Source organism: Dendropsophus ebraccatus, chromosome 3 (assembly GCF_027789765.1).
Source record: "Dendropsophus ebraccatus isolate aDenEbr1 chromosome 3, aDenEbr1.pat, whole genome shotgun sequence".
In the NCBI taxonomy this organism is placed as follows: Eukaryota; Metazoa; Chordata; class Amphibia; order Anura; family Hylidae; genus Dendropsophus; species Dendropsophus ebraccatus.
In genome coordinates, this window is record NC_091456.1 from 106,224,802 (window position 1) to 106,252,591 (window position 27,790).

The window sequence follows — 27,790 nt, forward strand, 5'->3', positions numbered from 1 at the left end:
ATCCAACCCCAAGAGTGCACTGCTTAGTTACAACAGCTAGTAAGCGTAAACAGAGGGGGAGATTTATCAAACATGGTGTAAAGTGAAACAGGCTCAGTTGCCCCTAGCAACCAATCAGATTTCACTTTTCATTCCTCACAGACTCTTTGGAAAATGAGAGGTGGAATCTGAGTAGTTGCTAGGGGCAACAGTTCTACTGTACTGAAAGATATGGTGATAGGGATTCGCTGCACCTTACTGATGTGTATGGAAAACCACCTACTTCGAGTGCACTACTGGCGCTAAGAGAGTAATAATGAATAGGAAAAAGTAGTAGGCTCTCTAGAAGAGGGTGAAATGATATATAAAAGATGATATATAAAATATATGCTTAAATAGATCTAAATTGTGATGATATAGACCATGTATATATTAAAATACATCTGGATTGTAATTAAACATTTATTATAACACTTGAAAATACATGAGATGATTAGTCAGTGTCCGAATGACCAAACCCAACTATAGATGTACTTCAATATCAGACTCATGGTCAATACACATGGATTCATAAAAATCAGATTGAGGTTAGTCAGTACCACAATGACCAAATGCAACCAAAAATGTACTTGATATATTAAAATCTTACAACATATACTGAAAAATATAAAAAATGTTAAATATAAATGAAAAAGTAAAAAATGATTAAAAAGTAGAAAATATATAAGAGCCCAGTGGTGTTTGGCTGCGCCGGGCCCAGCGCAGTCAATCCACACAATTGTATAGACAAGTGATCCCGAATCGCTGTACTAAATATTAGTTCGTATCGGCAGTATGTAGTTATCGTAATCTCAGCTGTGGAATGATCGATATAGTCTATCTTGCAAGTCCTATGTGTTTTACAGGCTAATAGACAAATAACAGTTTGAAAGAGCGCGCGCTCACTGACAAGTGGACGCCGCAACGGCTCAGAGAATACTCCAGCACACTGTGCTAACCCAAAGTACGTCTACACAGACCCCAGGAAGATCAAATCCATCTATGGTCGGGTCACTACGACATCACCACATCGGTCCGTGAGAGCCGTCTTCAAAATGGTGAGGGGTGGTTTACTCCACCTCCACTGTCTCAATTTATGGTATATGTTTACAAATACAGTTATGTATATCTAAAGACATTTCTTGACTGTGAGGATCACGTCCCGTATCACAACCATCTATCACTACGGAGCCTATGAGATATTTGTATTGCAATAGCCTATAAAATACATAGGACTTGCAAGATAGACTATATCGATCATTCCACAGCTGAGATTACGATAACTACATACTGCCGATACGAACTAATATTTGGTACAGCGATTCGGGATCACTGGTCTATACAATTGTGTGGATTGACTGCGCTGGGCCCGGCGCAGCCAAACACCACTGGGCTCTTATATATTTTCTACTTTTTAATCATTTTTTACTTTTTCATTTATATTTAACATTTTTTATATTTTTCAGTATATGTTGTAAGATTTTAATATATCAAGTACATTTTTGGTTGCATTTGGTCATTGTGGTACTGACTAACCTCAATCTGATTTTTATGAATCCATGTGTATTGACCATGAGTCTGATATTGAAGTACATCTATAGTTGGGTTTGGTCATTCGGACACTGACTAATCATCTCATGTATTTTCAAGTGTTATAATAAATGTTTAATTACAATCCAGATCTATTTTAATATATACATGGTCTATATCATCACAATTTAGTTCTACTGTACTACTGACAGTTCTACTGTATGCCATGTTTGATAAATCTCCCCAGGGTTTTTAAAACCATGAACACTGCCAAAACAGCCAAACAGCAAAATATGTGCGGGCTGTGGCTGCTAGAGAAGATGATGGCAGGGGGACACTGAGGAGACAGGGCACTGGAGGGACATTGAGCATCCCCCTGCCATCATCCTCTTCAGCAGTCACAGCCCGCACAGCTCTGGGAGTTGGGTCGTGACATCACCATGTTATCCAGGAAGTAAAGCCTTGATGCAGTAGTAAGTGCAGGGAAAAAGCACTTCATAAGCATTTCCCGTAATAAGTGTGTATTGGTAATTTGTATAACTTTTGGGAGGCAATACAATACTTTTTACAAATACAATACTAATACAAATTTTTCACCGGACTTCTTGTTTTAGGACAGACTCACCACAGAGTAACCCAGCCCAGCCTGGAGGAGAGGAGTCTGATTTTAGCTCTATGAGGAAGCTGCTGTCAGTAAGTGCAATGAGTACATTTACTAATACTGTACACTGAACTGTTTTACTATAAAGTAGCCAACCCCTTTAACTTTACTTGAAAATATCTTCAGTGCAATACAAAAAGATATAACAGTGTTTTGGTACTTAGTGCAATAAACAGTAGTAGATATAACAACAATAGCTTGAGGTTAAGTAAAGTAGAATGAATCTGTAGCAGTAGGGTGAAGCTAACTAGTAGTAGAAGCTTTCCTACATAGCCGAGCATAGTCAGAGAGTGGCTTACTTGCATCTATGCTCTACTGTAGATTAGTCTTTTTCTCTCTCCTTTTTAAGGGGGTGACTGTCCTGAAGTAAGAATCCATGACGTAGGCAAGGGGGTTACTCCTGGGACTACGGTTACCCCAGGGTTGGGTTCAGCAGTGCATGACTGCTGTAGTCTTTCACACTGGAAAATAGGTCCTATCTCTTCCTTAGCTGGAACTAGACCAAACCTAGCTTCTTCTGCTGACAGGCACTAGACTCCTCTAAACAGGAACCCTCCCAGCTTATGCATCTACAGTTACATGATCTCATAATCCCAGAATAAGAGATCCTTGGGCTCTATTACAACAGTATGACTGGACAATAAAATTGTATACAAACTTTGAAATTTAACCCTTTGAGGACCAGGCCCAAAATGACCCAGTGGACCGCGCAAATTTTGATCTTTGCGCTTTCGTTTTTTCCTCCGCCCCTTCTAAGAGCTCTAGCACATTCAATTTTCTATCTACAAGGCCATGTAAGGGCTTGTTTTTTACAGGAATAGTTGTACTGTGTAATGGCGTCTTTCATTCTACCATAACATGTATGACGGAAGAATGCAATATGGTAACCTTTGGGGGGTTCCTGTGTCTACGTAATGCACTATATGGAAAAATATGCAAAACAGGAGTCCGTGGAGCCTCGGTTGCGAGTCTCAAAACACGGGATAGCCAGATATCTCTAGCCTGTTGCCACGGGGTGCCTCCATGATAGGGAGAGCACCACACCACCCTGATAAATAGCCCCTTAAGTCCCACTCGGTTGCGAGTATTGGAACATAAATAGGGAAACACAAGGGGCCACCCTGGTGTTTCCCTATTTATGTTCCAATACTCGCAACCGAGTGGGACTTAAGGGGCTATTTATCAGGGTGGTGTGGTGCTCTCCCTATCATGGAGGCACCCCGTGGCAACAGGCTAGAGATATCTGGCTATCCCGTGTTTTGAGACTCGCAACCGAGGCTCCACGGACTCCTGTTTTGCATATTTAAATTTTTGGGGGCATCAGTGGAGACTCTTGATTGAGTACTTCATTGGAATTTTTTTCACTGTTCTCCTTGAGTTCAGTGATAACTGTGTTTTGTTGGACTATATGGTAAAAGCAACATGATACTATTACTCTATAGGTCAGTCCGAACACAACCATATGCAGGTTACACAGATTCTCTAATGTTATATTTATTTCTTTTTAATGAAATCCTTTTTCTTAGCAATTAGTTAATAATAAAATGGGCCTATTGTGACGCTTATAAAAGTTTTATTTTTTAACCTACGGGGCTGTATGGGGTGTAATTTTTTCCAACATGATCTCTAGTTTTTATTAATACAATATTTGTGAAGATCGTACATTTTGATCACTTTTTATACATTTTTTTTATATATAAAGTAACATAAAATCGGTAATCCGCGCATATTTTAATAGATCGGACAATTAAGCATGCTACGGTATATTATATGGTTAGTTATTTATTTATTGTTATATGTTTTATTTATATAATGGGAAAGAGGGGTGATTTAAGCTTTTATTGGGGGAGGGGTTTTGGGGTAGTGTTTTAGTTTTTTTTTATACATTTTAAGTCCCTTTGGAGGACTTGTACATTCTTTACTTTCATTTTCATCACTGATCACTGCTATGCCATAGGCATAGCATTGATCAGTGTGATAGGCGATCTGCTCATTGAGCCTGCCCGTGCAGGCTCAGTGAGCAGATTGCCGATCGGACCGCACGGAGGCAGGTGAGAGACCTCCGGCGGTCCATTTTAACGATCGGGACTGCGGGGGTCTGTCACTTACACTCAAACGGCGCGGCGTTTAAGGGGGTTAATGTCACGCTGCAGCGCGAGTATATGGATGCTAATTTGACAACCACTAAATATAACTGTTGCAGAGCCCTTCCAAAGTATATCTGTAAAATGACCAAAATACCTAGATGTGGTATAATAATGTTATGGACAAAAAAATATTTAAAAAATAAAAATAATTAAAAATAGCATTGGTTTAAAAATAGTCCTGTATATATGTTGCTGGATTGTTCTTGTACAAATTGTGCATACATAAAAACCATGTCTATTTTAATATTCAATATAGAGAATGTTCATCTATTGCTTGGTGGAATCCACCTCTCACCCCTTTCACATCTCCGAAAGAATGCAATGTCCTGGATGAGAGCTCTGTTGTCTTTTAATATACATTTAAAGGCCCAGGACAGTTGTGCGCTTCTCCACAGAAACTGTACTTTTAGTGCAGTGGAAGATCCTCCTCCTATCCTATCTGATGTCGCTTACATTTGTAGATCACCAATGAGCGACAGATTGGAGCAGCATCAATGTGGTAGGAGCAGGAGTGTTGCTAGGGTCCTAAAACATCCGGCGGGGCATGGGCATCCTGAGTTGACTTCTGCAGTGACGTTACACACGCACACTTTATATGTGTGTGTGTGTGTGTGTGTGTACATATATCACTTTTTTTTTTTTTTTTTACAGATGATCAGATAGGCTAGTATTTGAAATTGTGACAGTTGACGTCTTCTCTGATCAGAGTCATTCACTTTTCTCTTTCTTTTCCATTCGGCCCAAGCCATAACTCTTCTCTCCAGAATCTGCCAGGAAAAACATTTTAGGCTCCTTCAACCAGCACACACAGTAATTAGGTCTCCTCTGTGCCCTATCTGTGCTCAAATAGTATAGGCCTTCTCTCTACCCCCACCTAGTTGTAGCCCCCCGTTCCCTCTGTGTCTGCATAAATTATAGGCCTCAACTGTGCCTCCAAATAGTATAGGTCCCCATGCAGCAGTCCTCATGTAGTATATGGCCCCCTGTGCCACACTATAAAGTATATGCCCCCCATGCATCAGACCCCCATACAGTATATGCCCCCCTCTGCTGTGCAGCATCCCTATATGGAATATCCCCCCTGCTGTGCAACATCGCCATATAGAATTTCCCTCCTGCTGTGCAGCATTACCATGTAGAATACCACCTGTTGTGCAGCATTACCATACAGAATACCCTCTGCTGTGCAGCATCCCCATATAGAGTAGCCTCCCCTGCTATGCAGCATCCCCATGTAGAATAGTCCCCCCCCCTGTTGTGCAGCATTCCCACATAGAATAGCCCCCCTGCTCAGCATCCTCCATATATAGAATGGCCCCCCTGCTGTGCAGCATTCCCATATAGAATAACCCCCCCTGCTGTGCAGCATCCCCATATAGAATACCCCGCGCTGTGCATTATTCCCGTATAGAATATCCCCTGCTGTGCACCCAAATATAGTAATAATGCTCCGTGCTGTGCTATCCCCATTGTTAAATGCCCCCACTGTGCCCCCATATAGTAATAATGTCCCCTGCTGTGCTCCCATATAGTAATGTCTCCTGCTGTGCCTCAATATAGTAATAATGCCTCCTGCTGTGCCCCAATATAGTAATAACGTCTCCTGCTGTGCCCCTCATATAGTAATAATGTCCTTGCTGTGCCCGATATAGTAATAATGCCCATTGCTGTGCCCCCATATAGTAATAATGCCCCCTGTTGTGTCCCCATAGTAAAAATGCCTCCACTTCTGTGCCCCCTATATAGTAATATAGCACCTACTGTACCCACCATAGTAATAAAGTTCCCCCCCTCTGCCTACAAAAAACCTGCCCCCAACACACTACCCCATCTGACCCCCCCTACACACACTACCCCCACCTGAACACCCCTTTAACACACTACCCCCATCTGAACACCCCTTACACACACACACTACCCCCATCTGACCCACCTACACACACTACCCCCATCTGACCCCCCTACACACACACTACCCCCATCTGACCCCCCTACACACACTACCCCCATCTGAACCCCCTACACACACACACACACTACCCCCATCTGACCCCCTACACACACACACTACCCCCATCTGACCCCCCTACACACACACACTACCCCATCTGACCCCCCCTACACACACTTCCCCATCTGACCCCCCCTACACACACAATACCCCCATCTGACCCCCCTACACACACACACACACACCTGACCCATATACGCACACGCAGAGTACTACCTGGAGGTGGAGAAGCTCGGCGGCGTAGAAGATTGTCGCCCCTACAGCTACTTGTGGACTTGTGGCGTCCGTGGAGCGCAGGAGAGAGGCTGGGCTGGAGCGTGCGGCCGTCCAATGAAGAGCGGGGTGATGACGCCACAACGGCGTCCGGACGTACGACGGCACTAAGTGTTGCCGGCTCATCCCAATTCAGCGGCCCGCTAGCGCTGAAGTAACAGCAGCCAGGGGCCTCTGATATTGAGCTATCACAGGCCCCGGCTGCTGTTATTTCGGCGCTGGCTGGATCAAAAAGACTTTTGGGGCCAGGCTGAAATCATTCGGGGCTTGGGTCACTGAGTAGGAGTAGATCTACTCGTAACTAACACTTTGCAGGCTTGATAGCGTTCTTCAATGTATTAGGGAAGAATGGAGAACTGGTTTAGTGTGCCCCTTGTAGATGCTGGGTTCAATGGAAATATGTCCTGCAGGACTATATAGCTGTGAGTTCACAAGACGCGTTTCTGAGTTATCTCAACTCCTTCCTTAGTAGTGTTGTAAGAATGCTGTACCAAATAGATTTATACCCCTCACCAGATATCCAAATTAACCACTTGCAGGCTCTATAGCCTTTAAACATCTGGCACTCCTGATGTCCTTACAGAGTCTGCAGTGGCACAAAAACGCTGTACAGTGGTGCCTTCGATTACAAGCATAATTCGTTCCAAGGCCATGCTTGTAATCCAAATCCACTCTTAAACCAAAGCAAATTTTCCCATAAGAAATCATAGAAATGCAGACAATTGGTCCCCCCCCAAAAAAAAATAATGATTTATTATTCTGAATAACATGTAAAACAGATGAAACAAACATTCAGATACAGCAGAGTATGTGATTATAAGTTCCTGTACAACACAAGGGCTGAAAGAGACTGCAATGAGCATGAATGTGCAGGACATATGTGGGCACATACATGCAGCACTCTCTGTCTGGGGAGAGAGGGGCTACAGCTATGAAGAGATTACCTCCACAGTCCTGTCCCCTAATGTAAGCTCCAGCCTTAAGTGGATCTGATATGATTTGGAAGGTGAGGGAGACTTCCTGGGTTAGAATACAGGGCTGTAGACCCTGCTATGCAGACCATGCCCCTCTTCCACTCGCACTCCCACCCAGTACAGGGAGCTCTTAAACCAAAGCAATGCTCTTAAACCAAGTCACAATTTTGAAAAACTGTGAGCTCTTAAACCAAAATGCTCTTAAACCAAGTTACTCTTAGACCAAGGTACCACTGTACTCTTATCAACACTTCTGAGGCATTTCTGTGTTCAGTAAGTGAGGAAACTGCTGCACCTTTTGTCCTGTCCATCTTGGCTCTACCTACCATAAAGCAATGAAGGGGTATATTAGAGCAATTGAGGGACCAGAGAGGTGCGATTTCACACTGTAACCAAGCCCATGATCGTAAGTATAATCCCGCCCCCAGACAGGGCACAGTTAAGCCACCAGGGGTTAACCCCCTGGCGAGCAGACTATGTCCAAAATTCTTTGATGTGCGCACTGTGCCCATCCCAGCAAGGAAGGGGTGAGTGGGGCACAGTCTGGCCCCCAGGGGGCTAAGTGGGGATGCTATGAATCCTCACTTAACCCCCTGGGGGGGCAGACTGTTACGTCTGATACCCAAGGGGTTAGGTAAGGATGCTTTTGCAAACCCACTTTAACCCCTGGGGACCAGACTTTGCCCAATATGCTGTGCATATCCACTAAACCTCCTGGGGCAGACTGTAAGTAGCTATGTGTAGAGAGAATAAAAAGAAGGACTTGACAGAGGCAGGCTGGTTTGTTAGGCTTGGGAGGGCCAAAATAAATGGCCCTTCCAAAATTGGTACTACTAGGCTACTGCTGTTAGATTTTTTTACCTGGCTGGTTATGGAAATGGGTGGAACCCTACTCGCTTTTTAACCAGTCAGGTACAAGAAAAACAAACAGTAGCCTAGTAGTACCAGGGTGAGAAGGCCATTTACTTTGTCTCTCACAGCCTAACAATACTAGCCTGCCACTGTCCAGTCCAGAATGGCCTTTTTTTTTTTTTTTTTTTTTTAAAGCTTTGGGACTACTGGTACCTGGGGTGGGGGTACTGGGGTAATTATGGGGGGGGGGGTAAGTGTTAGCCATTTTACCAGCTAACACTAAGCCCCAGTTTAGTAAAGGATACTGTCTATCAGACGGCTTTCACTACTAAGCCTGTAAAGTAAAGACACCATTGAAAAATATTTTTTATTCAAATAAAAACCCTGCCACACCCCTTCTGGACCATTTTATTAAAAAACACAATCCGCTGGTCATCAACATAGTCCACCAAATCCAACATAATCATCAGGATAATGATATTTGAAAAGCAAAAAGGAGAGGCACAAAATAGGCAGGAGCAGAACACCAATCATTTTGATAGGTGATTTTCTCCTTACAGTACGCAGCTTCTATACAGATAGCTGCTGATTGTCTGGCACCCAAGTGATTAAGTGAGGATGCATTGCTTTCCCACTTAAAGCGAATGTACCCCCTTACTGCCTATATTAAATGTTTCATACCACCAGATCTGCGCCGCTGCACTCAATCAGCCGACGTGGTCCTTTTTTGAATCAGTTGTCCCATTCTTGTTATTTTCACTGGTATTCAGGTATGTTAATTAGGTCCATTCTGCACAGGAGGAAAGGCCAGGAAGACCAGTTCAAAGATATCTAACCCCCCCCCAGATAACAAGATAACATGTGCGCGTGCTCTTCTCTTTCCAGCCTCCAGTATATTTGCCTGTCCCAGTCCAACCCTGCTCTGATGGCGGCTCTGAGATCTGGACGCACTGACAGGCATGATACTGGAGGTGGGACTGATAAGAGGAGGCGCATACGTCATCTGGGGAGGGAGAAGATATCTTTGAACTGGTCTTCCCAAGCTTACCTCCTGTGCACAAACCCCTTCCCCCGAATCATGTACCAGTCAAATTCTGCATACCATGCTGCAGATGGCCATGCCTGTACGTGACAGAAATGACAAAGGCGCAGGAGCTTGCAGCACCTATAGTGCTATAAGAAGGGAGAACAGGGGCAGATTAACTTTACCATAGGCCCTGGGCTGTTCACCAAACCTGCCCCCCCCCCCCCCCCCCCCCCCGCACCCCGCTGTAGCTATGGCAGCACTAGCAAGGTGTATAAAGTACAGGATAGTTATTGTCATGATGCCCTGATCTGTGAAAAATTGCTATAAAAAAGCAGCAATTGTTTGCAAATCATGGCAGAACTGTATGCAGAACTGTATGCAGGCAATATGCCTGTAATCAGGCAATTGCACAGTGAAGTCCCCAAGGTGGGACAATAAATTAAATTGTTAAAAAAAACACACACACAAATATTAATAATAAAGTAAAATTCATATATCCCCATAGCCCCCAATACAATAATAAATATTGGGGGGGAAATTACTAAGTGATTAAACCTGCACAGTGACCGAAAATTTTAAATGAGAAAAATGCTAATTTTGACATTTTTTTATGAAAAAATTGCATATTTCACAAAAAATGTTTGCTTATCAGCCAAAATTTACCACTAACCTAAAGTACAATATGTCACAAAAAATCTCAGGATCAGAAAGAAAATTTATTGCATCACCTAGCTACAACCGTATAAAGTGAGACAGGTTGGATTTAAAAAATGAGCTCTGGTCCTGAAGGTCAAAATCAGTCCAGTCCTAAAGCCGTAAAAAAAAAAAGGGTTGCACCAGATGAGTCAGCACAGCAGCATAGATCTGGTGGTATGTAACCCTTAATATAGGTAGTAAGGTGGTACATTCACTTTAACCCTTTGGGTGCCTTACTGAACAGTCTGGCCCCCAGGGAGTTAAGCGAGGTGGCATTGCATCCCCTTTTAACAACCTTGGGACTAGACTAATCTCGCACTGCACCCATGCCAGCAAGGATGGGGATTTAGTGAGCCCCTTCCTTGCTGGGAGGGAAGCAGTGAGCATGTGGGGGGGCCTGGGGCTTCAAGCTCACCATCAGATGTCTTCTTTCTTCACCAAACCCAGCACACTGAACTTGATGTGTGCCGGACTTTGGCTCCTTAAATTTCCGCTCAGCCAATTAAAGGCTGAGGCGGGACCCTGATGCAGTCACTGATTGTCTGAGCTCAAACTCAATCAGCAATTGTAAGTTTAACCCTACTGCCCCCCAAACTCCTCCCTACCCCCACCCCCAACAGAGCACAGTCTGGCCTTCACAGGGTTAAGTTACTGGATATAATTAAGCAAGTAGTAACTTATTTCTTGAAAGATAATAAAAGGATGAATGTACTCCAAGCCAGGAAGATAAATTTACGTATTCGAGTACTCATAATTATTTTTATTATTAAGTTAAAAAAAAACACACACACACACACACTAAGCTACCACACTGCTTGAGTGCTGCGGTTGGCAGATTATCTGGGGCAAATGCAGATGTTGAAAGCATATACATCAGACATCTATATCTGACAACAGAATAGTTGTAGATCATTCCAGGCAGGTTGAACATTAAAACAATAGCCCATCTTAGAAATAGAGAAGAGGAAACAAAAGACTTCGTGCTGTGTCCTATTTTATCAGGATGTGCAAGGATACAGAAACACAGTGTAGATGCAGTTATGTAGTTTAATCTCTCCCTGCAGGCTAAATGGTCCTATTTTCAGCTCACCAGTTATATCAATTCTCACAGCTGCCGTCGTCCTTCCCTACCCATTATTTCATTGGGTTGATTTCTCACTTATCCAGCAAAATCTGAACTGGCGAACAAATCTTAACAAATTCCAGTTTCAAGCTTATATTTCCCTCTAGGAAATATGAAATAAGAATAAAAGAGCTGTGAAGCAAACAAATGAGTTAACATACCAATTTGTTTTGTTCACTCATTGGAGGATGTTGCACAAGGGCAAAATTCTTGTCAAACCGTGATATTTTTTAATAATCAATATTTACCATTTCACTGCTGGTAACCTTCTGCAGCCCACAAGTGCAATGGATCTCCTGCACAACTGAGACCAAACTCATCTTCCAAATGCACTGCAGCCACAATTCTTCTATACTGGCTTATGAAATAGAGCTTTTGCTTTACCAGGATGCCACTGAGCGCAACAGAAATAGGAGACCAAAAAAAACCCATATGTGTATGCTGACAGATGATGATCAATGGCCACGCACATCTACTATACTACAACTGCTGATATTATATGGCATGTTGTGTAATAACAGACTGTGTCGTAGACTTACTTCAGGGGAAAGAGATCGATTTCAGAAACCTTTTAACCCTTCTCAAAAATCATGCTGTGACCAGGGATACATCATTTATGGTATAAAATTGGGTGAGATGACACTTACTATTGAAATCAATAGAAAAGGCCACCACACATGATTTAGCAAAGGAAAGAAAGTACCATTATCTCCACAAGACTTGTGAGAAGGTTTACATTTTCGTGAATGCTAAATCAATAAAGAGATAAGATGATTTAACAAGTGCAATCTTGCGTTTAAAGGGGTTGTCCATCCTGGCTTGGTGGCTTACAGGGGAAATGCCCTCTATAGAGTCAGTCCTTACCCAAATGAAGCGTTATTTGCTCATGGACCAGCTAGATGCTGAGCCAGCTCGGGAACAAAGGGCGAAACCATTCTTTAAAAAATGGAGAACATTCATTGAGACTTTTCTGGACCGGTCGGAGATTGGGAAAGTAAAGTACCCTTTCCGTAACACCACGTGGTACCTCAAAGCAGACATAGCGGGTACCTTGGGGGCCCTTAAAATCTGAATTCATGGCGCTTGTACAGGTGGATGATGTATGAAGGGTCCTATTCCTGAGAGTAGGGGAGTGAAGGGGGGGTTGTTGGGTGTGGGGTGGCGGGAGGGGAGGGTTTATTTTTCCTTTTTGTTGTTGTTGAAGCAGTCTTTGTTGGCCCTTGCTAGAATGTTGTGTATCTGATACTATACTATGTATATTACTGTGAAGTATATTTCACCTACCTTTGCAGCCAGAGTATACTGCGCCAATGTTATGTGGAAAATTTGAAAATAAAATAAATGTTTGAAAAAAAAAAAAAAGGGGGTTGTCCAGGATTAGAAAAAGCGCAGCCACATTCTTGCAAAAACAGCACCACCCCTGACCCTGGGTTGTGTGGTATTACAATTATAGAGGTTGTCCAGGCAAAATTAACTTGTGCCCTAGGGGACAAGTAAGAGATCAAAGGGGTCTAACCTCCATACCCTCCACCAATCTCGCTATCGCTACTTTTTTTTTTACTTTAACTATAAGTCCCCCTGGGGGACTTTTATATACACAGCATTGATCTCTCACAGAGATTCATGCTGTGTGTATATACACAGCTATGATCCATTAGATCAGTGATACATGGCTCTGGCCTGCCGCAGACCACAGCAATGTATTGTCAAGCTGGGATCAGTGCCACTGCGACGCTGAGGCCCGGCCAGAAGAACAGACACTAACTAGATCTGTCCCACTGGACACTAGGGATGTGCAGAGCAGCTGCATTTAAATGCTTAATTAGCTGGTGTGGCAACGGGACCCGCGCTCGCCGGTTGGACCCTTCTCTGAACTCCCCTTGTGCCACAATGATGTACCAGGTATGTAATGGGATGCTAAGGGGTTAAAGTGGGTCAGGGTTAAGGTCCGAACCCAAGCACCATTTCAATGCGTCAGTATATGGAGCGCCACAATCCAAATGACTAGAAGAACCTGGACCCCCAGGGAACAGGCCAGTCTCCACCAAAGTCCCTAATAAAATATTTTCCCACCCAGTAATTTTGCCCCTTACGCTAAGAATTAATAGGATAATCCTAAAGCAAATACCAATAGTCAATTTAAATATATTAAAAAGTAAAACCCAAGGGAAGATTTATCAAACTGATGTAAAGTAGAATTGGCCCAATAAGATTCCACTTTTTATTTTACAAGGAATCTGTGAAGAATGAAAAGTGGAATCTGATTGGCTGCTTGACTGCCAAAACATTTCCAGCATATATTATCCACACCAGCTTAAAGGGGTAGTGCGGCATTTAACTTTTAATTACTAAATAACACACATTACAAAGTTAGTCAATCGCGGCTGAACAGCTGATGACGCGGCAGAGGGGGGGCCGGCATGAGGGCCGGCTGGAGTGGTCCGGCCGGCCTCCCGAAGATGACGTCGTCGACACAAGATTGCGGCCGGGGTCGACAGCGAACACGTAAGTATAATGCACCAACACTTCCAGGGTGGGTGGAACACGGAGAAGGGAGCCATTCACTTAAATAACACACATTACATAGTTGTATAACTTTGTAATGTGTGTTATTTAGCGAATAAAAGTTAAAGGCTGCACTACCCCTTTAAGAAAAAAAAAGGACAGGGGCACGGGGGTAAGTAACAAAAAGTATTAACTCACCTCTCCCTGTGCCTCTTTGGCCCCGGATTGCCATGGGCTCCGGGATCTCCGGCGCTGCACACATCATGACTCGGCTGATTGACTGGCCGCTCAGCCAGTCAGTGACTGGGGCGAGACCCGCCTTCTGATGGGGGTCCTGAGGCCGGACCCAACACTCACCGCGGGCATGAAGGGAGGTAAGTCAAGACTGGTTAACATTTATCTCCTGCTGGCTACCTGTTTTTAAAAATAGCTGGACTTCTCCTTTAAAGGGGTAGTGTTGCGTTTAACTGTTATTCACTAAATAACACACATTACAAAGTCATACAACTTTGTAATGTGTGTTATTTAAGTGAATGGCCCCCTTCCCCATGTTCCCCCCACCCCGGAAGTGTGGTGCATTATACTTATGTATTCGCTGTCGATCCCGGCCTCCATCTTGGGTCATTGACGTCATCTTCGGGAGGCCGGCCGGACCACTCCAGCCGTCCCTCATGCTGGCCCCCCTCTGCCGCGTCATCAGCTGCTCAGCTGCGATTGGCTGAGCATAACATAATGCACCACACTTCTGGGGTGGGGGGAACACGGGGAAGGGGGCCATTCACTTTAATAACACACATTACAAAGTTGTATAACTTTGTAATGTGTGTTATTTAGTGAATAAAAGTTAAACACCACACTACCCCTTTAATGCCTCTCCAAAGTTCAAGGTGCATCCCATGCCCTGAAAACAGGATTATCCAGACACAAATCCCCATGGCTGTGGTTCAAAAAGAAGGCATTTCGCTTCTTATTAACCATAACCGTGGGGTTTCAACCTGACACCTGAATCAGACCATTCATGTCCCATTTTTCAGGTAACTGGACAATAAATGTTCTTTGGGTTTTTAACCCGTTCAGGTTCAGTAACCAGGCAGGGCCGCTTTAACCAGAGGGCACATGGTGCACGTGCACCGGGCCCACTGGTTAAAGGGGCCCCCCAGAGCCGGCCACCAGCCTGTCAGGAGGGAGCACCATGGATGGGTAATCTACTTACCCCTCCATGGCGCCCCCTGCAGGGCCCCCCCATCCGCCGTTGCCCCCGCCCGCCCGCTGCTGCTGCGGCGCTTCAGCAGCAGCGATACTGACAGAGAGAGAGCCATTGGCTCCCTCCCTGTCAGTCACTCTTGTGGCCGCACTTCCTGCGGTCACAAGAGGCCGCACTCTCCCTCTAGCGCCCGACGTCACTGGAGCGTCGGCGCGAGGGTAAGGGGAGTGCAGCCTCTTGTGACCGCAGGAAGTGCGGCCACAAGAGAGAAGAGAAGAGGAACGCGTGGACCTAGATGAGTAAAAGTGTTTGTTTTTTTCAATGTTATATGGGAGGGGGAGCGCATATACTATTGAGGAGCACAGGGGTCTATATACTATGGGGGAGCACAGGGGAGCGATATACTATGGGGGAGCACAGGGGGCTATATACTATGGGGAATCACAGGGGAGCTATATACTATTGGAGAGCACAGGGGAGCTATATACTATGGGGGAGCACAGGGGGCTATATAATATGGGGGAGCACAGGGGGCTATATACTATGGGGAAGCACAGGGGAGCTATATACTATTGGAGAGCACAGGGGAGCTATATACTATGGAGGAGCACAGGGGGCTATATACTATTGGGGAGCACAGAGGGGCTATATACTATTGGGGAGAGCACAGGGGGCTATATACTATGGGGGAGCACAGGGGGCTATATACTATTGGGGAGAGCACAGGGGGCTATATACTATGGAAGAGCACAGGGGGCTAAATACTATGGGGGGAGCACAGGGGAGCTATATACTACTGGGGAGCACAGGGGGCTATATACTATTGGGGAGCACAGGGGTCTATATACTATTGGGGAGCACAGGGGAGCTATATACTATTGAGGAGCACAGGGGTCTATATACTATGGGGGAGCACAGGGGAGCTATATACTATGGGGGAGCACAGGGGAGCTATATACTATGGGGGAGCACAGGGGGGCTATATACTATGGGGGAGCACAGGGGAGCTATATACTATGGGGGAGCACAGGGGAGCTATATACTATTGGGGAGCACAGGGGAGCTATATGCTATGGGGGAGCACAGGGGAGCTATATACTATTGGGGAGCACAGGGGAGCTATATACTATGGGGGAGCACAGGGGAGCTATATACTATTGGGGAGCACAGGGGTCTATATACTATGGGGGAGCACAGGGGGCTATATACTATTGGGGAGCACAGGGGGCTATATACTATGGGGGAGCACAGGGGAGCTATATACTATGGGGGAGCACAGGGGGCTATATACTAATGGGGAGCACAGGGGTCTATATACTATTGGGGAGCACAGGGGAGCTATATACTATTGGGGAGCAATGGGGTCTATATACTATGGGGGAGCACAGGGGAGCTATATACTATGGGGGAGCACAGGGGAGCTATATACTCTGGGGGAGCACAGGGGGCTATATACTATGGGGGAGCACAGGGGAGCTATATACTATGGGGGAGCACAGGGGAGCTATATACTATGGGGGAGCACAGGGGAGCTATATACTATGGGGGAGCACAAGGGGCTATATACTATGGGGGAGCACAGGGGAGCTATATACTATGGGGGAGCACAAGGGGCTATATACTATGGGGGAGCACAGGGGAGCTATATACTATGGGGGAGCACAGGGGAGCTATATACTATGGGGGAGCACAGGGGGCTATATACTATGGGGGAGCACAGGGGGCTATATACTATGGGGGAGCACAGGGGAGCTATATACTATGGGGGAGCACAGGGGGCTATATACTATGGGGGAGCACAGGGGGCTATATACTATGGGGGAGCACAGGGGGCTATATACTATGCGAGAGCACAGGGGAGCTATATACTATGGGGGAGCACGGGGGAGCTTTATACTATGGGGGAGCACAGGGGAGCTATATACTATGGGGGAGCACAGGGAAGCTATATACTGTGGGGGAGCACAGGGGGCTATATACTATGGGGGAGCACAGGGGAGCTATATACTATGGGGGAGCACAGGGGAGCTATATACTATGGGGGAGCACAGGGGTCTATATACTATGGGGGAGCACAAGGGAGTTATATACTATGGGGGAGCAGAGGGGGCTATATGCTATGGGGGAGCACAGGGGAGCTATATACTATTGGGGAGCACAGGGGTCTATATACTATTGGGGAGCACAGGGAAGCTATATACTATTGGGGAGCACAGGGAAACTATATACTACTGGGGAGCACAGGGGGCTATATACTATTGGGGAGCACAGGGGTCTATATACTATTGGGGAGCACAGGGAAGCTATATACTACTGGGGAGCACAGGGGGCTATATACTATTGGGGAGCACAGGGGAGCTATATACTATTGGGGAGCACAGGGGAGCTATATACTATTGGGGAGCACAGGGGTCTATATACTATGGGGGAGCACAAGGGAGTTATATACTATGGGGGAGCAGAGGGGGCTATATGCTATGGGGGAGCACAGGAGAGCTATATATTATTGGGGAGCACAGGGGTCTATATACTATTGGGGAGCACAGGGAAGCTATATACTACTGGGGAGCACAGGGGTCTATATACTATTGGGGAGCACAGGGAAGCTATATACTATTGGGGAGCACAGGGGAGCTATATACTATTGGGGAGCACAGGGGTCTATATACTATAGGGGAGCACAAGGGAGTTATATACTATGGGGGAGCAGAGGGGGCTATATGCTATGGGGGAGCACAGGGGAGCTATATACTATTGGGGAGCACAGGGGTCTATATACTATTGGGGAGTACAGGGAAGCTATATACTATTGGGGAGCACAGGGAAGCTATATACTACTGGGGAGCACAGGGGGCTATATACTATTGGGGAGCACAGGGGTCTATATACTATTGGGGAGCACAGGGAAGCTATATACTACTGGGGAGCAAAGGGGGCTATATACTATTGGGGAGCACAGGGGAGCTAGATACTATTGGGGAGCACAGGGGAGCTATATACTATGGGGGAGCACAGGGGAGCTATATACTATTGGGGAGCACAGGGGTCTATATACTATGGGGGAGCACAAGGGAGTTATATACTATGGGGGAGCAGAGGGGGCTATATGCTATGGGGGAGCAAAGGGGAGCTATATATTATTGGGGAGCACAGGGGACTATATACTATTGGGGAGCACAGGGAAGCTATATACTACTGGGGAGCACAGGGGTCTATATACTATTGGGGAGCACAGGGAAGCTATATACTATTGGGGAGCACAGGGGAGCTATATACTATTGGGGAGCACAGGGGTCTATATACTATAGGGGAGCACAAGGGAGTTATATACTATGGGGGAGCACAGGGGAGCTATATACTATGGGGGAGCACAGGGGGCTATATACTATTGGGGAGAACAGGGGTCTATATACTATTGGGGAGCACAGGGAAGCTATATACTACTGGGGAGCACAGGGGGCTATATACTATTGGGGAGCACAGGGGAGCTATATACTATTGGGGAGCACAGGGGAGCTATATACTATGGGGGAGCACAGGGGAGCTATATACTATGGGGGAGCACAGGGGAGCTATATACTATGGGGGAGCACAGGGGGCTATATACTATGCGGGAGCACAGGGGGCTATATACTATGGGAAAGCACAGGGGTCTATATACTATTGGAGAGCACAGGGGAGCTATATACTATGGGGGAGCACAGGGGGCTATATACTATTGGGGAGCACAGGGGGGCTATATACTATTGGGGAGAGCACAGGGGGCTATATACTATGGGGGAGCACAGGGGGCTATATACTATGGGGGAGCACAGGGGGCTATATACTATGGGGGAGCACAGGGGAGCTATATACTACTGGGGAGCACAGGGGGCTATATACTATTGGGGAGCACAGGGGTCTATATACTATTGGGGAGCACAGGGGAGCTATATACTATTGGGGAGCACAGGGGTCTATATACTATTGGGGAGCACAGGGGGGCTATATACTATTGGGGAGAGCACAGGGGGCTATATACTATTGGGGGGAGAGCACAAGGGGGCTATATACTATTGGGGGAAGAGCACAGGGGGGCTATATACTATTGGGGGGAGAGCACAGGGGGGCTATATACTATTGTGGGAGAGCACAGGGGGGCTATATACTATTGTGGGAGAGCATAGGGGGGCTATATACTATTAGGGGAAGAGCACAGGGGGGCTATATACTATTGGGGGGAAAGCACAGGGGGGCTATATACTATTGTGGGAGAGCACAGGGGGGCTATATACTATTGTGGGAGAGCATAGGGGGGCTATATACTATTGGGGGAAGAGCACAGGGGGGCTATATACTATTGGGGGGAGAGCACAGGGGGGCTATATACTATTGTGGGAGAGCACAGGGGGGCTATATACTATTGTGGGAGAGCATAGGGGGGCTATATACTATTGGAGAGCACAGGGGGGGCTATATACTATTGTGGGAGAGCACAGGGGGGCTATATACTATTGTGGGAGAGCACATGGGGGCTATATACTACTAGGGAGAGTGCACAGGGGGGCTATATACTAATGGGGGAGCGCACAGGAGGGCTGTATATAACTGGAGGAGCACATGAGGGTCTATATACTACAGGGACACCTTAAAACTATGGAGGCACAGAGGGGTGTAACTATGTAGGGGTACAGAGGGGTGTAACTACTGTATAGCGGTACAAGGGACCTAACTACTGTATGTGTTGGAGCCTAAAATATTTGTCTGGCAGATTCTGGAGAGAAGATTCACAGCCAGGAGAAGACTTCAAGGTGGCCCAGGCTGGATTGAGAGAAAAAGAAAAGGTGACAGACTCTGATCGGAGAAGACGCCCCCGGTGAGTCACTGGATGTAACTGCACTCTGTTATAGGGTTGTAGTGTTAGGGGTCATGATGTGGCGGTATTATGTAATGGTATCATTGGTGAAATCTTTCTGTTTTGTTTTGTGCAGTTTTTATGTAATATGTAATCACTGTATGGTGGTAGGAGTGTTATAAGGTAACTACTGTATGTATTGGGGCTCTTGATACAGTGTGGGAGCAAATTCAGTACATTATACAATGTGCACAAAGGGAAGGGGGGGGCCCACTCTTGAGGGCTGTGCACTGGGCCCACCTGTGACCAGGGCCGTATTAACAGCTGCTGCTGCCCTAGACACTAAACATTTTAACTGCTTAAAACATAAACAAATTTCCACTTTGAATCAATGATTAGAGCAGTCGCATATTGTCTGAGGGAATTCTCACCACAGGATTGGTAGGTAATAGCTTTAAGCATCACATTTACCACCGCCACACCAGACCTTATCAATACTGCCATAACAGACCTGACCAATACCACCATACTGTGATCAAAATTTACTGGCAAGATTTACTGACAAGGGAAGGTGGAAGACAAAAAAAAAAGTTGTTTCCCTCCACCTGCTCCCTGGTGCTGCCCCCCTGCAAGGTGCTGCCCTAGGCACCAGACCACGGGTACCAGGTAAATCAGGCCCTGCCAGTGACATAACTGAACTTTCATTTATGCGGCACACTCAAGAACATACAGTTACGCCCTGGGATGACACATGGTGCAGGAGCTGCTCCCACACCATCCGTGGCCCAGGCTGACAGTGATAGCCAGGAAAAGCGCTGCATCAGCCGAGCCCAGATTGCAGCAGCTAACACTTGTGCTATACACAGGTGCTGCGATCAGTATGATTGCAGCATCTATAAAGCAGAACAGAGGGAGAATTCTCCCTTTGTTCACATTGTTCTCTGCAAAGCTTTTACACAGCCCCGATGGTTGTTATCACAACAGGAGGCTTCCCTGAGGCTTACTGTGTTAAAGCTACGGTGGCAGATCAGGCTCAGCCCTAAGGCAGCCCTATGACAAGCAATTTTCACAAACATTTTTTACAGATATCTGCCTAAATTTACCACTATCCTGAAGTACAATATCTCACGGGAAAATTCTGAATCGCATGGATAGGTTATAGCATGACAGTGCTGTAACTGCATAAAGTGACACAGGTCAGAAAAGAAGAAGAGAACCAATCACGGACAATTTTTTTTAAAATTCTTCGATTTAATTTAAATCTATTTTTAACCCCTTCAAGACCGAACCCATTGATGCACGGACGTCCAGGTCAAATTGAAGCAATGCTCCTCCCCGCCTTCTACGAACCATAGCACTTATAGTTCCACCTACAGGGCTGGTATTTTTTTGCGCCATAATCTCTAGTTTTTATTAATATCGTGTTGGTATAACAGAAAAATTTTAATCGCTTTTTATAAAAAAAAATTCTGATATACAGTATAATTTTAAAAAATCAGCAATCTTGGGGTTGTTTTTTTTTTTTTGTTTACGCCTTTCACCTTGTGGGAACAATAATGTTATATTTTAATAGATCGGACAATTCTGCATGCTAAGATATATAACATAATATTTTATATATATTTTTATTTTTATAATGGGCAAGGAGGTATAGTAAACTTTTATTGGGGGGGTATAAGTATATTAAAGGTATATTAAACTTTTAAAAAAAAATTTTATTACACTTTTTTTCTTTTTAAAACATGCAATCAATAGATTGCATATACTGATCTATGCCATAGCATAGCATAGATCAATGTTATCGGCGATCTATGCATAGAGCCTGCCTGAGAGCAGACTCTATGCATGGATGGCCGATCCGACAGGATAAAGGTAAATGGATTACCCCCGCCCGTCGGTACAAGCATGGCTGCGGGGGTCCCGATCACTCAGTGACAGGAGCTTGTTCTGTCACTGAGTATCTTAAACGCCGCTATAGATCGCAGCGTTTAAGGGGTTAATGAGAGGCAGCTGTGGGATCGCAGCTGCCTCTCATTATACTCAGCTCCTGGGACACTAATGTGTGCGGGCCGCTCTCACTGCAGCGGTCCCGCACACATCAAAACCCTTCACAGTCAGGAACGTATATGTACATTTCTGCTGCACAGGGTATGTGCAGTAGGAACATATATACAGATTGCTGACGTGAAGGGGTTAAAGTAATATCTGTAAATATAATTAATGAATTTTGTGGCTGCGTTTTTTCATTTATTTACCTTTTCATCATTGTCTCGCACCAGCTCTTTTCAAAAGAGTTGGAGCGAGACCGGAAACTCCTGGCATGCAGAGTGGCAGGAAGGGCTCCCATGAGCCATGCGCACCGTTCTGTCCATACACAGTTATCTTGCGTTATACAGCGTGATGTTGCTGTGTATGTCTAACTGTCCCTGTACATCTCGTCTATTCATGCAGGTACAGGTTGCCTTTGCAGTCTGTATCTTATACTGTACCTAATCCTTTGTACCAGTGCACTAAGGCCGGGCACTGCAATATTGATGACATCACTTGCGTTCCAGCGCTGGAACGCACCACTGGAACGCAAGTGACGTCATCTATGTGGCGGCACCCGACCTTACTGCACCTGTACAGAGGATTAGGTAAAATATAAGATACACACGGCAAAGGCAGTCTGTATCTTCTAAATAGACTTAGGGAGAGATAAACTTTTATAATAGGAACAGTTAGATTTAGATGATAGGGCCTTCAAGGCCTAAATCAGCCTGGTCCAGAAGGGGTTAACGAGCCTGAATGCTCATTTACATTAAAACTCCCAACAAAGGCCCCTCAGAAACCACGAGACGTCACAAGACATGTTTACAGCTCCACTGACTGGCACTTGGTCGCCACACCAGCCAGTTAACCCCTTAACAACATCGGGCGTAAGTATACGCCCCCGCAGGGTGGGCTTTAACGCAAACGGGCGTATACTTACGCCCGATGTTTCCCCGATCGCTGTGTGTTCAAACAGCAATGGCGATTGGTGCTGTTTGAGACAGCACCAATCGCCATTAGTGTCCCCACCAAAGATGGCGCCGATGCCACCCCCACGATCGCCGTGATAGGCGATCAAACTGTAAAAAAACTGTTTTGTCGCGTTCTGCACCCCTCAGCTAGTTGTGTGTGGTGCAGGTGTACCATACTCACCTGATCTGGGCGTCCGGAGTGACGATCTGCGGTCCGCGCCGTCCTCGCGTCTTCTTCGGGTCACTTCCGGGTTCGGTCGTCCAGCGTCGGAAATCTTCGTAATCGCTCGGGTCCTCGTGTTCGGTGGGGCTCGGTAATCTCCGGCAGTGTCGCTCTACCGCCCCCTAGCGGCTGATCAGTGAATATCATTCACTGATCAGTTGCTTTGGGTTAAAAAGATTTTTATTTATTTTTTTTTCCAATTTTTTTTTTTTTTTGCGCCCTAACGCCGCTGAGTGCTGATCAGCATCGCCCGAAAGTGCGCCGCTGATCAGCAACTCCTCCTTTTTGGCGTAGGGGCGTTTTTCCCCCCTATATCCTACCGCCACTGGCTGCTGATAAGTGCCGCACATAAGTGCGGCATTTATCAGCAGCTCCTTTCTTTGGCGAAGGGATCTTTTTTCAAAAAAACACGTAAAAAACACTACACTACACCACATTACATGGAATAAAGTTTTACACTACACCACTACACATTTACATACCCCATATACCAATCCCCGTATAAAGATGGCCCCCAAGGTGTTTTCGGTGTCGGACTCATACGTTATTATTGCCTCCGACACCGAAACAGCCAGTGAGGATGAATAGGGGGATCCTTCTTTCCTCCATTCATCCTCATCATCCTCATCATCCAGTGATGTGTCTGGGGGTAGCGTAGCGCACGCTGCCCCCCAGACACGTCTTTTTCGCCAGTATCGTCCCAATAAGAGATGACGGTATGGCGTGAAATTCTACAAACTCTGTGAGAGTACCTCAGGGTACACTTACAGATCCAGGGTACGTGCACACTGCGGAATGGCGAAGGATAACCCTTTGTGCATTCCGCAGCTGGCACCCGCTGGCGGACTGATGGAGGCGAGCGTCTCCACCCGTGTCATAGACTCCATTCTATGCACGGGCGGACTCCGTCGTCCGTCCAAAGAATGAACACATTGGACAGATGGCAGAATCCGCCCGTGCATAGAATGGAGTGTGACACGAGCGGAGACGCGCGCCTCCATCAATCCGTCGGCGGGTGCCAGCTGCGGAATGCACAAAGGGTTATCCTTCGCCATTCCGCAGTGTGTACGTACCCTTAGAGTGTATGAAGGAAGGGACACCCAAATCCAGCCCCCAGATGCCACCCCCCCATCCTCGGAGTTAGTGGGAAGATCGTTCGGGAACGGATCTTCCCACTGCTGGATAAAGGTTACCACCTGTACGGGGATAACTTTTATACCAGCATCCCCTCTTCTGGTCCCTCGCTGCCCGAGCTACTGTAGCTTGCGACACGATCCGTAAATATCAGAAGCAGTAACAGAGCCCTAATATTTAGCAGCCATGGAGTAGACCCAGCGCTTCTGGATATGAAGGACCCCGTATCGCACCAGGGCAACATTTTCCAGGTGACGTCCCCCACACTGGAAAACAGGAGACCCCAGAAGAAGTGCAGACTGTGGCGTAACAGGGGGATCAGGAAGGACACCATTTTCCAGTGTGACACCTGTCCTGATCCCCCCGGCCTCTGCATACTAGATCGCTTCAAGGCGTACCACACGTCATTGGAGTTCTACATTATCTAAATTCTGTCCCTTATTCCTATTTCAGGGGTCACGTTGATCCAGGGATTATTCTGATTGCCATTATGGAGTCGGGAAGGAATTTTTCCCCTGTGGTGAGGCTACTGTCGTCTGCCTTACGAGGGTTTTTTTTTTTTGCCTTCCTCTGGATCAACACAGGTTGAATTTGATGGACACCTGTCATTTTCAACCTTATAAACTAATAATTGGCCTAATACCCCCAAATAAATTAGAATGGTCCCTTTTCCCCAGCTAAATAGGTATGGCCGCCATTCCCATTAGAGGATGCCATGATGCAATTACAAAGCCTCTGTGCGGCCAGGACAGTAGAAACACCCCACAAGTGACCCCATACTGGAAACTACACCCCATAATGAATCTAACGAGGGGGGCAGTGGGGATATGGCCCCCTGGTGAAGGCCACATTTGGGCCGTGAAAATGAAAAAAATGTATTTTTTATTTTCATGGCACATGTTCCACTTATGTGCCCGTCACCAGTGGGGTCCATATGCTCACTGTACCCCTTGTTGGATTCCTTATGGGGTGTAGTTTCCAGAATGGGGTCACTTGTGGGGGGTTTCTACTGTCCTGGCAGCACAGGAGCTTTGTAATTGCGACATGGCCTCCATCCTCCATTCCAGCCTCTAAATGGCGCTCTGTCCCTTTGGTGGCTTGCCCTCTGCCCATATGGCATATTATATCCACATGTGGGGTATTTTCGTACTCAGGGGAAATTACCCTACATGTTTTGTGTTCACTTTCTTTTTTAACCCCTTGTGGAAAAGGAAAAAATCAAGGCTAGACCAACATTTAGTGTAAAAAATTTTTAATTTTTACACTAAATCATTGATCTTGTCTTGATTTTTTTATTTTCACAAGGGGTTAAAAGATAAAAAAAAACACTAAATGTGTAGAGCTATTTCCCCTGAGTACGGAAATACCATGTTGCATTTAAAAGGCCCATGTGTTGCCAAGACAGTTGACCCCCCCCACAAGTGACCCCATTATGGAAACTCCACCCCTTAGGGAATGTAACAAGGGGTGTAGTGAGCATATGGACCCCACTGGTGACGGGCACAAATGTGGAACAATATGAAAATGAAATGTTACATTTTTTACACTATAATGTTGGTTTAGCCTTAAATTTTTCATTTTCACAAGGGGTTAAAAGAGAAAAAAAAACACAAAATGTGTAGAGCAATTCCCCCTGAGTCCGTAAATACCCCACATGTGGACATAAAGCGCCATGTGGGCGCAGGGCAAGCCTCCGAAGGGAAGGAGCGCCATTTGGATTTTGAAGGCTGGATTTGGCCAGAATGGATGATGAACGCCATGTCACATTTACAGAGCCCTCGTGCTGCCAAAACACTGGAAACCCCCCACAAGTGACCCCATTCTGGAAACTACACCCCTCAAGGAATCTAACAAGGGGTGCAGTGAGGATATGGACCCCTTGATGACGGCCACATTTGTGCCGTGGAAATGAAAAAATGAAATTTTTCCCTTTCACGTCACATTGTTCCACATTTGTGCCCGTCACCAGTGGGGTCCATATGCTCACTGAACCCCTTGTTAGATTCCTTGAGGGGTGTAGTTTCCAGAATGGGGTCACTTGTGGGGGGTTTCCAGTGTTTTGGCAGCACGAGGGCTCTGTGAATGCGACGTGGCCCTTGAAATCCATTCCAGTAAAATCCAGCTTGCAAAGGCCAATTGGCGCTCCTTCCCTTTGGAGGCTCGTCCTGCGCCTGCTTGGCACTTTATGTCCACATGTGGGGTATTTCCGTACTCGGGAGAAACTGCGCTACATGTTTGGTGTGGTTTTTTTCTTTTATCCCCTTGTAAAAATGAAAAATGAATGCTAGAACAACATTTTAGTGTAAAAAATAGAATTTTTTCTTTTTTACACCACATTGTTCTGAAAATCTGCGAAGCACCTTTGGGGTCCAAATGCTCACCGCACCCCTTGTTACATTCCTTGAGGGGTGCAGTTTTCTAAATGGTGTCCCTTTAGGGGTGTTTTTTAGGTTTTGGCACCCCAGAGCCTCTGCCAACCTGAAGTGGTACGGTCAAAAATGACCAAATATAACAGAGGCGTTGAAATTCACTAGGCGCTCCCTTATATCTGAGGCTTGTGGTTGCGGCAAATAGCGCAATAGGGCCACATATGGGGTATTTCTATAAACTGCAGAAACGGGGCAATCAATATTGGGGTGCATTTCTCTGCTAATAGGTTTATCATTATGAAAGATATTGGATTACAATAAAATTTCTGCACAGAAAATAAAAATTTTAAAATTTCTTACACACTTCACTTTTATTTCTGTGACTCCCCTAAAGGGTTAAAAAAACTTTCTAGATGTGCTTTTGCAGAGTTTGGGGGGTGCAGTTTCTGAAATGGGGTGCTTTGTGGGGCTTTCTAACATACAGGCCCCTCAAATAAACTTTGAACCTGAACAGGTCCCTAAAAATATCTGATTCTGAAATTTTACAGAAAATTTGGAAAATTGCTGCTAATGTTTTAAGCTTCCTATTGTCTAAAAAAAATGAAATATAGTTTAATTAATGCTGCCAACATAAATTAGACATGTTGCTAATGCTATTTAATATGTAATTTATGTGGCATAACCATTTTCTGTATAAGCAGAAAGGTTTCAAAGTTTGAAAAATGCATTTTTTCACAATTTTTCACGTTATTTTGGTGTTTTTCATAAAGATTCGTTATGAGCATCGACTCCATTTTACCAGAAATGTAAAGTACAATATGTCACGAGAAAACAATCTCAGAATCAGCCGGATAGGTAAAAGCATCCCGAAGTTATTAATGAATAAAGTGACACTGGTCATATTCATAAAATTTGTCTCTGTCCTTAAGGCCATTTCAGGCTCTGTCCTTAAGGGGTCAATATCATAACATTCTGTGATTGGATAATTACTTTTTTTTGTTTACTGAAATAGCTTTATTAACACCCAATTGGTTTGAACATACATACAATGTACTACGGAACAGCAATGGCTAAGAAGCAGTACACAGTAAATTATTACAAATGCCATACATAGCCTGACAATACAATACAGGCATCTTTTCACTATACATCATACCATGTTATATAGTTATCAAGATTTGAATTTTTTTCCAGAGACACTCAGGCT

The 27,790-nt window shown here is 45.5% G+C and overlaps 1 protein-coding gene across 2 annotated transcripts in view; it reads left to right on the forward strand.

The window, feature by feature from the left end:
• Window positions 1-215: 215 nt before the first annotated feature.
• LOC138785936 (calcium/calmodulin-dependent protein kinase type IV-like) overlaps window positions 216-27,790 on the forward strand; it is a 94,342-nt gene continuing 66,767 nt past the window's right edge. For both annotated transcript variants that reach the window (XM_069962420.1, XM_069962421.1), the window contains exons 1-2: window positions 216-289; window positions 2,163-2,241. The gene's annotated coding sequence lies outside the window, so the exon portion shown is untranslated. The remainder of the gene's footprint in view (window positions 290-2,162; window positions 2,242-27,790) is intronic.